The following is a 16,597-nucleotide window of genomic DNA, read 5'->3' on the forward strand; positions in this document are numbered from 1 at the left end:
GCCCGTGGAGATGTCGTGGACTTAGTTTAGTTCACTCGGCTGTTCTGTTAACTTGGCCAAATCATTCTAAGATCTGTCTCTTGGGGGTGGGGGCTGGTTGGTGGAGACTGGCCTGTGGAGACTGACCATGGCTCCATCAGTCCCCCTCCCATCAGGAGGGGACGGGGGACCATATGACACTTCACCCCACCCCTGGGCTGTCAGTGTCCCCCACGGTGGACCCACGGATGGGTTTCAGAACCCCTCTGGGATGTGGGGGCTCTGTGTCACTGTCTGCCCCCGACTTACTGCACACGAGGTGTAATAAGTGCACAGGGTGGAGGGCTTGTCTCCCTACACGGAATCTCCCTACATGGAGTATGAGCTTCAGCAACAGTACCTCCAATGAATATTCAGGACTGATTTCCTTCAGGATTCACTGGTTTGATCTCCTTGCAGTCCAAGGGTCTCTGAAGAGTCTTCTGCAACACCACAGTTCAAAAGCATCAATACTTTGGTGCTCAGCTTTCTTGCTGGTCCAACTCTCACATCCATACATGACCACTGGAAAAACCATAGCCTTGACTAGACAGACCTTTGTTGGCAAAACAATGTCTCTGCTTTATAATATGCTGTCTAGGTTGGCCGTAGCTTTTCTTTCAAGGAGCATGCGTCTTTTAATTTCATCGCTGCAGTCACCACCTGCAGTGATTTTGGAGCCCCCCAAAATAAAATCTGTCACTGTTTCCACTGTTTCTCCATCTGTTTCCCATGAAGTGATGGGACTGGATGCCATGATCTTCGTTTTCTGAATGTTGAGCTTTAAGCCATCTTTTTCACTCTCCACTTTCACTTTCATCAAGAGGCTTTTGAGTTCCTCTTCACTTTCTGCCATAAGGGTGGTGTCATCTGCATATCTGAGGTTATTGATATTTCTCCCGGCAATCTTGATTCCAGCTTGTACTTCATTTAGCCCAGCATTTCACATGATATATTCTGCATATAAGTTAAATAAGCACGGTGACGATATACAGCCTTGATGTACTCCTTTCCAATTTGGAACCAGTTTGTTGTTCCACGTCCAGTTCTAACTGTTGCTTCTTGACCTGCATACAGGTTTCTCAGGATGCAGGTAAGGTGGTCTGGTGTTTCCATCTCTTTAAGAGTTTTCCACTGTTTGTTGTAGTTGATGAAGCAGAAGTAGATATTTTTCTGGAATGCTCTTGCTTTTTCTATGATCCAATGAGTATAGGCAATTTGATCTCTGGTTCCTCTGCATTTTCTAAATCCAGCTTGAACATCTATGTGTTCTGGTTCACGTACTGTTGAAGCCTAGCTTTGAGAATTTTGAGCATTGTCTTGCTAGCGTGTGAGATGAGTGCAACTGTATGGTAGTCTGAGCATTCTTTGGCATTGCCTTTTTTGGGGATTGGAGTGAAAACTGTCCTTTTCCAGTCCTGTGGCCACTGCTGAGTTTTCTAAATTTGGTGGTATATTGAGTGCAGCACTTTAACAGCATTATCTTTCAGGATTTGAAATAGCTCATCTGGAATTCCATCACCTCCAGTAGCTTTGTTCATTGTGATGCTTCCTAAGACCCACTTGAGTTCACATTCCAGGATGTCTGGCTCTTGGTGAGTGATCACACTGTCGTGGTCATCTGGGTCATGAAGATCTTTTTGTATTGCTGTCAGGTTTAAGTTCATTCTTTAAATTCTCTTAGGCAGTGCATGTCATGTGACCTTTTTTAAAAATGGAAAGCTGCTTATTGGAAAAGCAGCTGTTCAGAACATATGGGAGATAGTAAGAAATACTGAGAAACCAGAATTGAGTGTTCAGCTTTTGAAAAACTGTGCTTCGAATCTCCATATGGGGAGGTGAAACTTGAGGTGCCTCGTTATCCTTGATGTCAAAACCTGACAAAGACTTTAAATAAAGGAAAATTATGAAATGTCTCTTTCACGATAACAAACAAAGAAATCCTAAGCAAAAATTGGCCAAATTACATAGAAATGCCAATATATCATGATGCAGTGGGTTTATTCCAGGAAAACAAGGGTGGTTTAAAGCTAAAAAGTCAATGTAATTCAACACTATCAGATGAAAGAGAAAACCCCATCTCAATGGACGCAGGAAAAGTATTGATAAAATGCAAACTCCATTCATTGTGAAATCTTTTAACCAACACTAGGGACCGAAGGGAACCTCCTCAGTCCAATAAAGAGAGTAGATAGCTGTCCAGCCACGAACAGCACTTGTGAGTTAGTAACACTGCCACCATGTCTGTTCACAGTTCCCTGGGCAAGAAAAACATGCCTGAGGATTTGAAAGGAAGAAATAAAATTCATAATGTGATTGTGTACAGAGAAGGAAAGAATACATTTAAAAACTCCCCAAATAAATATGGATACAGATCAATATTAAGAAATCACTTGTAGTTCTCAATACCAGCGACAGACAACAGAATCCTAAGATAGCAGCCTTTCCAGTCGTGCAAACAGTATCCAGCGGTATGTGGATGCCATGTGCACTGAGAACCAATCTCAGCTGAAGGAAATGAAAGGTGAGTGGGGCGAGAGGCCACACGGTTTTTGAATGTCAATCTTCCTCAAACTGACTATAAATTCAGTGCGATTCTAATCAATATTCAGTGTGATTCTAATCAACATTCTAGCTGATTCCTTTTCTGGAAATCAACACGCTTACTTTGAAGTCAATGTGTGTGGTCATCAGCCTCTGAGATGACCCAGGGACCCCCAACTTCCCCCCTGTAGCCACCCCCATCCCCTGCCCTCACCAAGGTGGGCTGGCACAGGGACCCTCTCCAGTGAGGGCACAGTGTCACTTCTGAAGCGCTGAGGTTAGCTTCACTCAAGGAAGCCACTCCTGGATTCCTGATTTACGCTCAGAGATAATAAGTGAGGGTGTTTACACTGCTGAGTTTTGGGTGGTTTGTTTCCCAGCAACAAATAACTAATACAACACAGAAATGCAAAGGGCCTAGAAGAGCCAGAGCGCGTGTGAGAACACAGCTGCAGGACTTCCTGCAAAGCAACAGTGACTGAGACTGTGTGATGCTGATGTGTGCTTTCCTGGTGGCTCAGCGGCAAAGAATCAGCCTGCCATGCAGGAGCCACAGCAGGTGTGGGTTCGATCCCTGGATGGGGAAGATTCCCTGGAGGAGGGCATGGCAACCCCCTCCAGTATTCTTGCCTGGAGAATCCCATGGACAGAGGAGTCTGGTGGGCTACAGTCCACGGGGTTGCGAAGAGTTGGGCACGACTGAGTGACTAAGCACACAGCACCACGATGCTGATGTAAAAGCAGACAAATGGAACCACAGGACCAGACAGATGACACAGAAACCGCCCCCTGATCCAGGCCACGGTGGCGCCTCGCTGTGCGGAAAGGACGTTTTAAAAATAAAATGTGTGTGCTAATTGGTTCAAGGTGGGAAAGAGTGACATTCTGGCGCTTTCCACATTTTATGAAAAAACAAATTCACATTCTAGGTGTACTGCAGGTCCACACGTGGACGAGGAAGCAGTTAAGATTTAAGGAGAAAACAAAGAGAATGCCTTCCTTCTTCTGGGAGGTAAAGGCGTCTTAAGCAGGAAGCACACACTCGATAAACATGAGGAACAGGCTTGCTACCTGTGCGACGCTGTGATTAAGAACATCTGCTCATCAACAGACACAGCGAAGAAAGTGAAAATGCAGGTCACAGAACAGGAGGCTTTGTCTGTATCTGTTTATCTCTATATACTTACACGCGTCAAAGTATCTCATCCAACAAAGAACTACAAATCGCTCAAATACACGCACAGCAAATAAAGTATTTACACAGGCCCTTCAGAAAAGAAAAATATTCAGACAGCATGTAAATAGCAAAAAGGGCTAAAGTGTTACTCGTTAGGGAGTAAGGCATAAAACCCCAGCGTGACACCATGGCACACTCACCATGGCACACTCACCATGGCACACTCACCATGGCACACTCACCAAATGGCTGAAAAGAACTCACGTGCTGACTGGTGGCTGGCATGGCATGAGTGCAGCCACCACGCTGGAGGGGAGACAAAAGCCACGTGTGTTCTGAGCCCGCAGCCCTGTGCCTCCCTGGCTCAGAGTCCCCATGGCCCCACGGATGCATGCACTTGAGCTGCTGCCAGAGCAGGCAGCCGGAGGCAGGTCCAGGCTCAGTGACGGCGTCCAAGGGGAAAGAGCTCCCGGGGATGTAACAGAAAGAGCCCAGCGGATTGGCTCCTGAGGGGGGACTCGTACCGAGATGACAGACGCTCCAGAAGGAAGTCACTGTGCAAATCTGTGACACAGCCAGGAACCGTTTAAGCATTATTGAACAGCAGCCCTGGAGCCACAGAGGCTGGAAAGCGGGCTGGTTTCCAGACAGTGTCGTGTGAAGGCGGGAGGTGCGGGCAGTCGTCTGCTGGTCACTAGTTCCCCAGAAGGCAGATGTTGCCCATAGGATCAGACCAGTTACATTCATTGTTGGTTTACTAACCTGAAGTTGTTTCGGCAGGAAGCATCATGCGGATCAATATAATCAAACCTGCAGCAAATCTGAGGGGCATTATTTTATCCTTTGATTTAATAGTTTTCCCTCTTCGATCTGGCTTGTAAAGAACTGAGCCTAAATGCCTGTGTGGCCCTTGTATGGTGATTTGGTTGCAAGATTTCAAACTTTATTCAATTTCAATCAGGGAAAAATCACATTTTATTACAGTTTTTGGGTATTTCCCCATATTAAGTCCCAATGCCAGCAAAGTCATAACTGAGATACCTGTTTACTTTAAAATAAGGTATCTGATTTCTTTGAAACTATGGACCAGATAGTAATGGAGGGCATTAAATTTTGTCTTTTATATTGAACAATATTTTGGCAATATTAGACTCGGTGATTCACGACAATGGTGAACTGCTTTATCCAAATAATAGAGACAAACGAATTTCAAGACAGAAAGCCTGGGAAATGGCCAACTGGACCCTGGGGTTCTGGAACATTCACTCTGACGGCACTTTCCACTTCCAGTTCGTGAGGGATTTGGCGTCACCAGGTTGAAGCTGGGGCTGTTCCAGAAGCTTGGATAGACAGGAGGACCGACAAGCCCCGGGGTTCGAGTCTCCCTCGAAGTTCCCAGCAGGGAGCCGCAGCCCCACAGCCCTGTGCATGGGGAGAAGCTGCTGGTAATGAAAACACTTTTCTGAAAAACCCTTAACTGGAGTAGAGGCAGCCGAGGGCCGGGCCTTGCTTTAGCGGGATTTAAGAGTCTGACACGACTGAGCGACTTCACGTTTACTTTTCACTTTCATGCACGTGAGAAGGAAATGGCAACCCACTCCAGTATGCTTGCCCGGAGAATCCCAGGGATGGGAGCCTGGTGGGCCGCCATCTATGGGGTCGCACAGAGTCGGACACGACTGACGTGACTTAGCAGCAGCAGCAGCGAGGGTCGGTAGCTGTCATTCTAGCTGTCTGGTGACTCCACCAGCTGCTGTGGGCGGTGCTTGCCGGGGCCCCGCCCACCGTCTGCTCCGAAAGAGCGTAGCCCCCCAGGGGCGTCCCTAGGGCCCTCTGAAAGGGCGCCTCCTCCTTGTCCAATTCGGCAGCTCTCACAACTGCGGGAGGCCGGCCTTTGTTTCCGTGCCTGTGTACTGCAGTGAGCTTGTGCACACACACACGCACACACAAGTGCCTGTTGGCTCCAGGAGGGCCCAGTGTATTCCCTGCAGGGTTGTGGGGCTGTAGATTGGGGCCTGACCTTCGCCACCTCCCAGGAGCGTTGGTTCCGGTCAGAGCAACACAGGGGCTGCTGAGGAGCCGGGCTGGCGGGGGGACAGTGAGAGGCAGGGGCGTCGGGGGTCCGGGTCGCCGGGGGTCCGAGACGCTGGCTGGAGACCCTCAGGGCCTGCAGCCCGGCCCGGCCCCTGGGAGGCCCTCGGGTCTCCCTAAGGGCACCTGAGACAGCGGTGAGGCTGGGTTACATCCGTGTGTGAGATGTATCACTTGTAATAGGGCTTGCTTTTAACAGAAAATGAAATGATGCATAGAAATAAAGCTTTGGGGAGACACAGAAGTTAATAGAAACGATAAAGCTGACCACTGCAGTCACAGGCAACAAGAAAAACAAGCCCTGGGATAAATAACAATAGTAACAGAAAAAGGAATCGAATTAGAGGAAACACTGACAGAGGAGATTAGCAATCTATTATGAGCTCCAGGCTTAACCTTGTGGAACTGCATGTTGAATTCTGCGGATTGCAGTCCTGTGCACGTGCCTTGAAGAGCTGAGATTCAAACGTCGAACTGCAACACGCGAAAGCCGACTCTGCCTTTCAGACGCCCGTCTTCCTCTGCTCCTGCTCCCTTGCCGCAGGCAACTCCGGAATTCTCGATGGGCCGATGTGCTGGGGTGGCCGACCTGACCTTGAGCTGGTGTTTGGCAATCCTTGCTCCAGGGATGCTGGATCATTCCGGGAGTGGAGGGGCAGCGAGAGTCCCATGGGAGGAGGAGGCCCCTGTTTGTGGGTGGTGGTCCAGGGGCCCACCGCCCTGCGTCTGTGGGAAGGCCCCCTTATTCTGTTTTCTGTGCCTTATGCAGCCAGATCTCTGTCTGGGACCCTGTGCTCGTGTCCTGGGGATGGACGGTCTGCGGGAGCCATGTGCAGGGTCCCCGGAGCCCTGGGAGCATCACAGCGGCCGTCTGTGGATCTCCCCAGGACAACCTGCCCGGCCCAGACACTGTGCCCTCAGTCAGTCAGTTCAGTCGCTCAGTCGTGTCCCACTCTATGCGACCCCATGAATCGCAGCACGCCAGGCCTCCCTGTCCATCACCAACTCCCGGAGTTCACTCAGACTCACGTCCATCGAGTCAGTGATGCCATCCAGCCATCTCATCCTCTGTTGTCCCCTTCTCCTCCTGCCCCTAATCCCTCCCAGCATCAGAGTCTTTTCCAATGAGTCAACTCTTCACATGAGGTGGCCAAAGTACTGGAGTTTCAGCTTTAGCATCATTCCTTCCAAAGAACACCCAGGACTGATTTCCTTTAGAGTGGACTGGTTGGATCTCCTTGCAGTCCAAGGGACTCTCAAGAGTCTTCTCCAACACCACAGTTCAAAAACATCAATTCTTCGGCGCTTAGCTTTCTTCACAGTCCAACTCTCACATCCATACATGACTACTGGAAAAACCCTAGCCTTGACTAGATGGACCTTTGTTGGCAAAGCAATGTCTCTGCTTTTTAATATGCTATCGAGGTTGGTCATAACCCTCCTTCCAAGGAATAAGCGTCTTTTAATTTCATGGCTGCAATCACCATCTGCAGTGATTTTGGAGCCCCCCAAAATAAAGTCTGACACTGTTTCCACTGTTTCCCCATCTATTTCCCATGAAGTGATGGGACCAGATGCCATGATCTTGGTTTTCTGAATGTTGAGCTTTAAGCTTTTTCACTCTCCTCTCTCACTTTCATCAAGAGGGTTTTTAGTTCCTCTTCACTTTCTGCCATAAGGGTGGTGTCATCTGCATATCTGAGGTTATTGATATTTCTCCCAGCAATCTTGATTCCAGCTTGTGCTTCTTCCAGCCCAGTGTTTCTCATGATGTACTCTGCATATAAGTTAAATAAGCAGGGTGACAATATACAGCCTTGACGTACTCCTTTTCCTATTTGGAACCAGTCTGTTGTTCCATGTCCAGTTCTAACTGTTGCTTCCTGACCTGCAAATAGGTTTCTCAAAAGGCTGGTCAGATGGTCTGGTATTCACATCTCTTTCAGAATTTTCCACAGTTTATTGTGATCCACACAGTCAAAGGCTTTGGCATAGTCAATAAAGCAGAAATAGATGTTTTTCTGGAACTCTCTTGCTTTTTCCATGATCCAGCGGATGTTGGCAATTTGATCTCTGGTTCCCCTGCCTTTTCTAAAACCAGCTTGAACATCTGGAAGTTCACGGTTCACGTATTGCTGAAGCCTGGCTTGGAGCATTTTGAGCATTACTTTACTAGCATGTGAGATGAGTGCAATTGTGCAGTAGTTTGAGCATTCTTTGGCATTGCCTTTCTTTGGGGTTGGAATGAAAACTGACCTTTTCCAGTCCTGTGGCCACTGCTGAGTTTTCCAAATGTGCTGGCATATTGAATGCAGCACTTTCACAGCATCATCTTTCAGGATTTGGAATAGCTCAACTGGAATTCCATCACCTCCACTAGCTTTGTTCGTAGTGATGCTTTCTAAGGCCCACTTGACTTCACATTCCAGGATGTCTGGCTCTAGGTGAGTGATCACACCATCGTGATTATCTTGGTCGTGAAGATCTTTTTTGTACAGTTCTTCTGTGTATTCTTGCCACCTCTTCTTAATATCTTCTGCTTCTGTTAGGTCCATACCATTTCTGTCCTTTATTGAGCCCATCTTTGCATGAAATGTTCCCTTGGTATCTCTGATTTTCTTGAAGAGATCTCTAGTCTTTACCATTCTGTTGCTTTCCTCTATTTCTTTGCATTGATTGCTGAGGAAGGCTTTCTTATCTCTTCTTGCTATTCTTTGAAACTCTGCATTCAGATGTTTATATCTTTCCTTTTCTCCTTTGCTTTTCACTTCTCTTCTTTTCACAGCTATTTGTAAGGCCTCCCCAGACAGCCATTTTTGCTTTTTTGCATTTCTTTTCCATGGGGATGGTCTTGATCCCTGTCTCCTGTACAATGTCATGAACCTCATTCCATAGTTCATCAGGCACTCTATCTATCAGATCTAGGCCCTTAAATCTATTTCTCACTTCCACTGTATAATCATAAGGGATTTGATTTAGGTCATACCTGAATGGTCTAGTGGTTTTCCCTACTTTCTTCAATTTCAGTCTGAATTTGGCAATAAGGAGTTCATGATCTGAGCCACAGTCAGCTCCTGGTCTTGTTTTTGCTGACTGTATAGAGCTTCGCCATCTTTGGCTGCAAAGAATATAATCAATCTGATTTTGGTGTTGACCATCTAGTGATGTCCACATGTAGAGTCTTCTCTTGTGTTGTTTGAAGAGGGTGTTTACTATGACCAGTGCATTCTCTTGGCAAAACTCTATTAGCCTTTGCCCTGCTTCATTCTGTATTCCAAGGCCAAATTTGCCTGTTACTCCAGGTGTTTCTTGACTTCCTACTTTTGCATTCCAGTCCCCTATAATGAAAGGACATCTTTTATGGGTGTTAGTTCTAAAAGGTCTTGTAGGTCTTCATAGAACTGTTCAACCTCAGCTTCTTCAGCATTACTGGTTGGGGCATAGACTTGGATTACTGTGATACTGAATGGTTTGCCTTGGAAACAAACAGAGATCATTCTGTCATTTTTGAGATTGCATCCAAGTACTGCATTTCAGACTCTTTTGTTGACCATCATGGCTACTCCATTTCTTCTAAGGGATTCCTGCCTGCAGTAGTAGATATAATGGTCATTTGAGGAGCAACCCCATGTCCAAGGAGTGGTGGCTGTGCAGGCGCAGGAGGGCCAAGAGGAGCTACTCCACGTTCAAGGTCAGGAGGGGCAGCAGTAAGGAGATACCCCTCATCCAAGGTAAGGAGCAGCAGCTGTGCTTTGCTGGAGCAGCCGTGAAAAGATACTCCAAGGTAAGAGAAACCCAAGTAAGATGGTAGGTGTTGCGAGAAGGCATCAGAGGGCAGACACACTGAAACCATAATCACAGAAAAGTAGTCAGTCTAATCACACGGACCACAGCCTTGTGTAACTCAGTGAAACTAAGCCATGCCATGTGGGGCCACCCAAGATGGGCAGGTCATGGTGGAGAGGTCTGACAGGATGTGGTCCACTGGAGAAGGGAATGGCAAACCACTTCAGTATTCTTGCCTCGAAAACCCCATGAACAGTATGCAAAGGCAAAATGATAGGATACTGAAAGAGGAACTCCCCAGGTCAGTAGGTGCCCAACATGCTACTGGAGATCAGTGGAGAAATAACTCCAGAAAGAATGAAGGGATGGAGCCAAAGCAAAAGCAATACCCAGTTGTGGATGTGACTGGTGATAGAAGCAAGGTCCGATGCTGTAAAGAGCAATATTGCATAGGAACCTGAAATGTCAGGTCCATGAATCAAGGCAAATTGGAAGTGGTCGAACAGGAGATGGCAAGAGTGAAGAATCAGTGAACTAAAATGGACCGGAATGGGTGAATTTAACTCAGATGACCATTATATCTACTACAGTGCCCTCAGCTCAGGGTCTTTTCTGGGAGGATTGAAAGCCAACATGTTATTATTACTCCAGGAAAATGTTTTTTGCAGCAAATGTGTGCATGGTAGGGACAGCCATGTGAGGTGCCCAGGACCCACCGTGACACAGGCGGAGAAACAGCAGGGGAGCAGAGAGGTCAAGGTCAAGGTCAAGGAGCAGGGAGCGGGTGGGGTCTGCCCAGGCCTGGCAGAGGTGGAGGGTGCAGCCGCCTGACCTCGGGGACTGGGGGCCAAGTGGGCACCTCCTCCTGGAAGGTAGGCCTCTGACAGCTGCTCTGAGAGGACAGGCCTCAGCACTTGGGGTCCACACGGCCCCTCACCGACCGTCACCTGCTGTCCTGGGTGCCAGGTGGTGGAGTAGCCGCAGGCCGCTCTCTGGGGTGGAAATTCTGGTGATGACTGGTGTGTTGACCGCGGTGGCCACACTGACTCTTCTGGTCCGGCCCCCCCACCACTGTTCAGACTGTGGCATCCAGACAGGGGCCAGGGACAGCATGGACCCTCCTGCTTGAGGCTGTGAGCTTCTAGGGCTTGCTAAAAATCGTTTGACTTTAAAATAATTAGAGTTACAGAAATTGTTTGCAAAATAGTACAAGTAATTCCAATAAACCCTTCACCCAGATTCCCCAAATATTATCATTTTATTGCATTTGAGTCATCATTCTTGTGCACCTGGCACTTTCAGGTGGGTAGGAATCCAGGTAAGGGGATGGGTAGGTGGGTGGGCAGAAGGGTGGCTGACTGGGTGGGTGGGTAGGTGGGCAGATGGGTGGGTGGCAGGTAGAGGGAAGAGGGTGGTTGGATGGGCAGAGGGTGTGCATGTCTAATTCTTTCTCGGAGACTTCTTGATGTGCTTATTGTATCCAACATGTCTAAATTACTAGAGCTACAACTTCTAGAGTCATATTAAAGCATCCAAATTATGAATATTTAATAATAATCACCGTTAATTGGTTTAGTTTATGATTGTTTGGCACTTAAAAGCATCAGTTCCTTTCCTTCCACATTTAAGGTCAGCATCTGCGTCTGGACCACAGAGCTGTTTGTCTCTGCTACTCGGAGTGCTGCGGGGTGGTCTGCAGTCACAGATGGGCTGTGCCTCAAGGGTTAGGGTTCCTGACAGCACCCTGATTCTGATGAGTAATGCTTTATAAGGATGAGGCCTAAATTCTAACAGCTGAGTAATCCCTGACTCGATAGAAGAGATACCACAAAGGACAACAGCAGCAGAGTCATTTGCTGTCACTTCAACCCCCAGACTCCCACCGGCTCAGCCTGTTTTGTTGGGGGTGGTGGGGAGGGAGGCAGACCGTAAGCCCACTCAGAGAAGGGTGGCCATGGTGAGGGGCTCCCCAGGGCACAGGGAGAAATGCCGAGGGAGGGGAGGAAATGTCCTCGTGTTTGGGGGCTGCAGAAGACACGAGAAAGGGTGGTCCGAGGTGATCAGAGGGCGGGGGGCCCAGCCTTGCAGGGATAATTCTGAGACGCTCCCTGGGAGGGAAGGCTGGGCTGGGTGATGCTAGGTCTCGTCGCTCTGGTTTTGAACTTGGTGGCATGTTCTGTTTGGTCCAGTCAGGAGCCACCCATTATCTCCAAAGGTGTCTGAGACGGTGGGGGGCTGATTGCCCACGACCAGGTGGTGCAGAGAGCTGGAGCGGCAGTGGCTCCATTGGTCACTCCTCACTGAGGAACAGGTTAGGAGTGGCCCTGAGCATCTGTGCAGTGGCCCTCCCAGCAGAGCCCATGGCGCTGGGCAGAGGAGGGGCATGACCCTGAGGTGGGGAAGCTTGGGCACCTGGGAAGGACGCGTGCAGGTGGGGTGTGGCTCTGGGGCCTGGGGCCGCCCACCCTAATAGCAAGGACCAGAATGCAGAGGGCGAGGGTTGGGCGCACTGGGGAGGCCCTCCTGGGGGGGTGGCCCATTGAGTGCCCAGGCCTCCAGCGCTGGGATGGACAGCACCTGCAGACCCCCTGAGCCTGGCAGAGCCCCCTCCCCAGGGCTCACCCTCCTGTTCCCAGGCTCGCAGCCTGGCTCTGTGTTCTGGAGCAGACACCTTCTCTGTGATGAGTTCACCTTCGGGCACACTTCTTGGCAGCAAGGTCTTTCCAGCTTCAGGTCAGTGAGGAAGGGTTCCTTTTCCAGACAGGCCCCCCAGCCCCGACTTCTGGTCCTCCAGCCTCCACTTAGATTGGTCCAGCTAGAACATAGTCAGGATTTGGCAAAATCAGACACATACCAACAAAATAATTCTCTCTTGGGGCAAAACAGAAGGCACAGGACAACCTGGTGGAAAATGAGTCGTAAAACTTAAAAAACATTTAAAATGTGTCTCAGCCACAATGGAAGAGAACTGAAGCTCCACACAGATTCCAGGACACAGGAGGGGATGAGACACGACCCTCAGACTCATCGGGTCCGAGGCAGATCGGCTGTCAGAGCTCACTTCTCTGGGGTTTCGAGCCGACGGTGCAGCCGCCCACGTCAAACACAGACTCAGTCTGGAGACCATCCCCATTTCTGTGGCCAGCGGAGCCCCAGGCAAGTCAGATCTGTGCCACAGACGTGCAGACCAAACGATGTTTCTTTACAGGTTGACGTGTAGCCTTTTAAAAGTTTGAATGTTTACTTTTTCCAGTCCTGTTTCTGCTTCTCTATCTTAATTCTGAATATCCTTCCTTTCCCTTCCTCCTCCCCCACTCCCGCCTTAGGTCCATGGGGGTGTATCTCCTCTCCGACTGCACCACAGGAGCCGACCCCTGAGCTGGTCATGTGTTGGATGAAGTGCTGTGGCTTCATCACGCCCAACCTCGGCAGGCAGGGGACATCACTGGTGTTGACGATACAGCCGGGGACCTGGGTTGAGCTATGAGTCCACAGCCGGATGCCTCTGTTGACACAGGGCCCCTTAGAAACAACACCAGACGAATGCTGGGCCTTTCTCTTCATGCCTGTTTCAGCTCTCAGGTGACAAGGCGCATGCACTTTCCAGAGAAATGTTGGGAAGATGTGGGGAAGAATTAAAAGGGGAGAAAACACCAGATGTATTGCAAACAGAATGCATTTTTCAGCGAACACCTGTCTGACCCACTAAGAACTGCCAGTTAGATCTCTCTCACCAGACGCCTCTCTTCACTTCGCCACCCACTTCTCCAGCCTTTTATTCCCCGTTCATCCTAGGTCGATGCCTACTCACAGCGTTTCTCCTTCTGGAGCAGAGTTTACACACAGTGAATGTTGGAGCACTCATGGAGCTTTGACACGTGCTACTCCGAACAGTGTGGGATGGCCCCTGCAGAGACAAAGTTCCCGGGGTCTCTCCAGGTCCCCTGCCATTTCCCTGATGCAGTCGTGGGTCCTACATGTCTCCACCACGGGCTGGCCTGCCTGTAGCCTCACAGGACAGTACACGTGCCAGGCTCACCTGTCGAGACTCACCTGTGCGGTGGGGACAGGAGGGACCTCTGCGAACCCTCCCTGTTCTCCACCCCTCCTGCCTTCGGGCTCCTCTGCAGCGGGACGTCTGGCTGCTGAGCGTCTGCTTTGGCCCTTCTCTTCCTGAAAACGTCTGTTTCCATTGCCCTGGGGGTCCAGGCTGTAGGGGTGGCACCTGCTTAGTTTTATGGAGCTGCTGGGCACCCCCCCCCCCCCAGCCTGTCTTCGCTGTTCGGAGTGCTCAGCACCCTCTCCCCACCGGCGCCGTCAGCTGTGTAAATTCTGCCATTCTTCCCGTTGTGTGGCATTTACACTCGACTCCCTGTGGCTGGTCTGCTGAGAGTTTTCTCATGGCTTATTTCCCAGCGCTTGGCTTGCTGTTTGTTCAGGTGTTTTCACCGTTGTTTTATTGAGTGGTTTGTACTGAAGTTTTGATGTTATTTATTCTAGGTGTCCGGAGAAGGCAATGGCACCCCACTCCAGTACTCTTGCCTGGAGAATCCCAGGGATGGGGGAGCCTGGTGGGCTGTGGTCTATGGGGTCGCACAGAGTCAGACACGACTGAAGTGACTTAGCAGCAGCAGCAGCAGCAGCATTCTAGGTGTCAGTCCTTTGCCAAATATGTTTTTGAGAATTATATACATCTGCAGTCAGAGCAGTGATTTGATGAGCAAAGATTTTAATTTTGATAAAGTCTAATCGTCAAAACTATGATTTTTCCAGTAGTCATGTATGGATGTGAGAGTTGGACCATAAAGAAAGCTGAGCGCCAAAGAATTGATGCTTTTGAACTGTGGTGTTGGAGAAGACTCTTGAGAGCCCCTTGAACAGCAAGGAGATCAAACCAGTCCATCCTAAAGAAAATCAGTCCTGAATATTCATTGGAAGGACTGATGCTGAAGCTGAAGCTGCAATACTTTGGCCACCTGATGCGAAGAACTGACTCATAGGAAAAGACCCTGATGCTGGGAAAAATTGAAGGCAGGAGGAGAAGGGGATGACAGAGGATGAGATGGCTGGATGGCATCACCAAATCAATGGATGTGAGTTTAATTAAGCTCTGGGAGTTGGCGATGGACAGGGAAGCCTGGCGTGCTGCAGTCCATGGGGTTGCAAAGAGTCAAACATGACTGACTGAACTGAACTGAATCAATAGAAGTAATATGAGTGTGTTCCTAACGCACACGTTTACATGGTTCACGTGTGCTTCCGTGATTACTGTATGTGTCACATGAAATGTGGTGACTGTGCCCCCCACTGTGTAAGCCCACCACACACTCTGCTCTTTCGGTACAGATGTTGCAGGCAGGACACTGACACGAACTCTAAGCTGCTGTAGCTTTTTCTCTGAGCATCACATGCAGTTGATACTTTTCTGCAAAACCAGGGGCTGCATCTCAATGTCCTGAACCCACACTGTGCAGCCTTTTGCTTTGTCACCACAACAAGGTTGGCCAGAGGGGAAGAATGCTGTGATGCAGAGTCTTCAGCAGCCTGGAAATTCCTGGAGGTGGTGCTGTCTGGGCACCAATTGTCTGGTGTGGCTCCTGGTCCCACCATGGGGGAATCAGTTAGACTGACAGGTCCCTGACCTCCAAACAGCCAAGTGTCTCTTCCAAGTGTTCTGGGCACCCCTGTAACAGCATCTGGGCTGCTCACAGTCCATAGAATGTGAGAGTGGTCGGCTATACCTGCCTGATTCCTGGTGGTAGGCAGTGTAATGATGACTGTTGAATGGTTTTCAGTTTATGTTGACGAACAGCCTCAGCCAACCCACTGAAAGAGTAGTGTTGTCTGCATTTGGGAGCCTTCACTTTAATGCAATCAGGTTTCCCTCCCCCTTTCAGCTTCCAAGCAAAGCAGTGGTCCAGCTGTTAAAAGTCTGACACTTTACTTGGAGTTTTGATTAGAAATTTCAGGGTATGGAATTGTTAAATGGCACCAGGTTTCTGTAGGAATGATGGCTTCACATATGAGTCATATAAAATCTTCATAGTTTTACTGGAGAGCTGTACTGAAGCCTAGTAAGGGGGTTTTGAGGGTTTGTCCAAGACTGAGGAACAAAGAATAATCTTCAGATCTCCGCCCACCCTGGTAAATAGGCGTGAAAGTCCCACAGTCGTGTCCGACTCTTTGTGTTTCCATGGACTGCAGCCTGTTCCACTCCATGGAATTCTCCAGGCAAGAGTACTGCGGTGGGTTGCTTTTGCTTCTCCAGGGGATCTTCCCAACCCAGGGATCGAACCCAGGTGTCCCACATTACAGGCGGATTCTTTACCAGCTGAGCCACCAGGGAAGCCCAAATAGGCATGAGAGTGACCAAAACCGAAAATATCATCTCCAGTGGTATTTCTCCTAAAAGCACTGAAGTGGACCAATCAGCATTGCTAGATGGGAAGATGGTAAGTGAAGGTCAAGGACACTGGCATCAAGAAGGACCTGGGAGAAGTGCGCGTGCAGGGCTGGTTCGTTACGGGGCTGCACGTGCGTCACACCCGGCGGCGCCAGCCAGGCAGATGTGTCCCGGCCTCTGCCTCTCGCGTCAGGACACTCCCTTCCTGACTGAGCCCGTGGGTGTTGGCGCTGCTGTGACCTATGTGAAATCGATGCTCCATTTCCAAGCGTGGGTTAAAAAGTGGTCACTGTGGGTTGGTGGTGTAGTTTTCCAAATTAAGCGGCTGACCGACTGGAGGGTCACAGAGGAGGTGTCCATCAGTGGAGAGAAGGCCCGCTTTGTCCGCGGTGAGATGAAAAGTGGCCTCGGAACAGTCTTCCCCACAGACTCTGCAGATGCCGGGCTTGGGGGCACCTGAGGGGCCTCCTCACCTCAACCCAGGGCCCCCGCCACCCTCCTTCCTATGGCTGCCTCCCCGGACCCCCCTGCCCCGCGCCTGCCGGCCCCCCACCCTGCCTTCCTCTAATCCAGCCGCC

Source organism: Bos taurus, chromosome 3, assembly GCF_002263795.3.
Source record: "Bos taurus isolate L1 Dominette 01449 registration number 42190680 breed Hereford chromosome 3, ARS-UCD2.0, whole genome shotgun sequence".
In the NCBI taxonomy this organism is placed as follows: Eukaryota; Metazoa; Chordata; class Mammalia; order Artiodactyla; family Bovidae; genus Bos; species Bos taurus.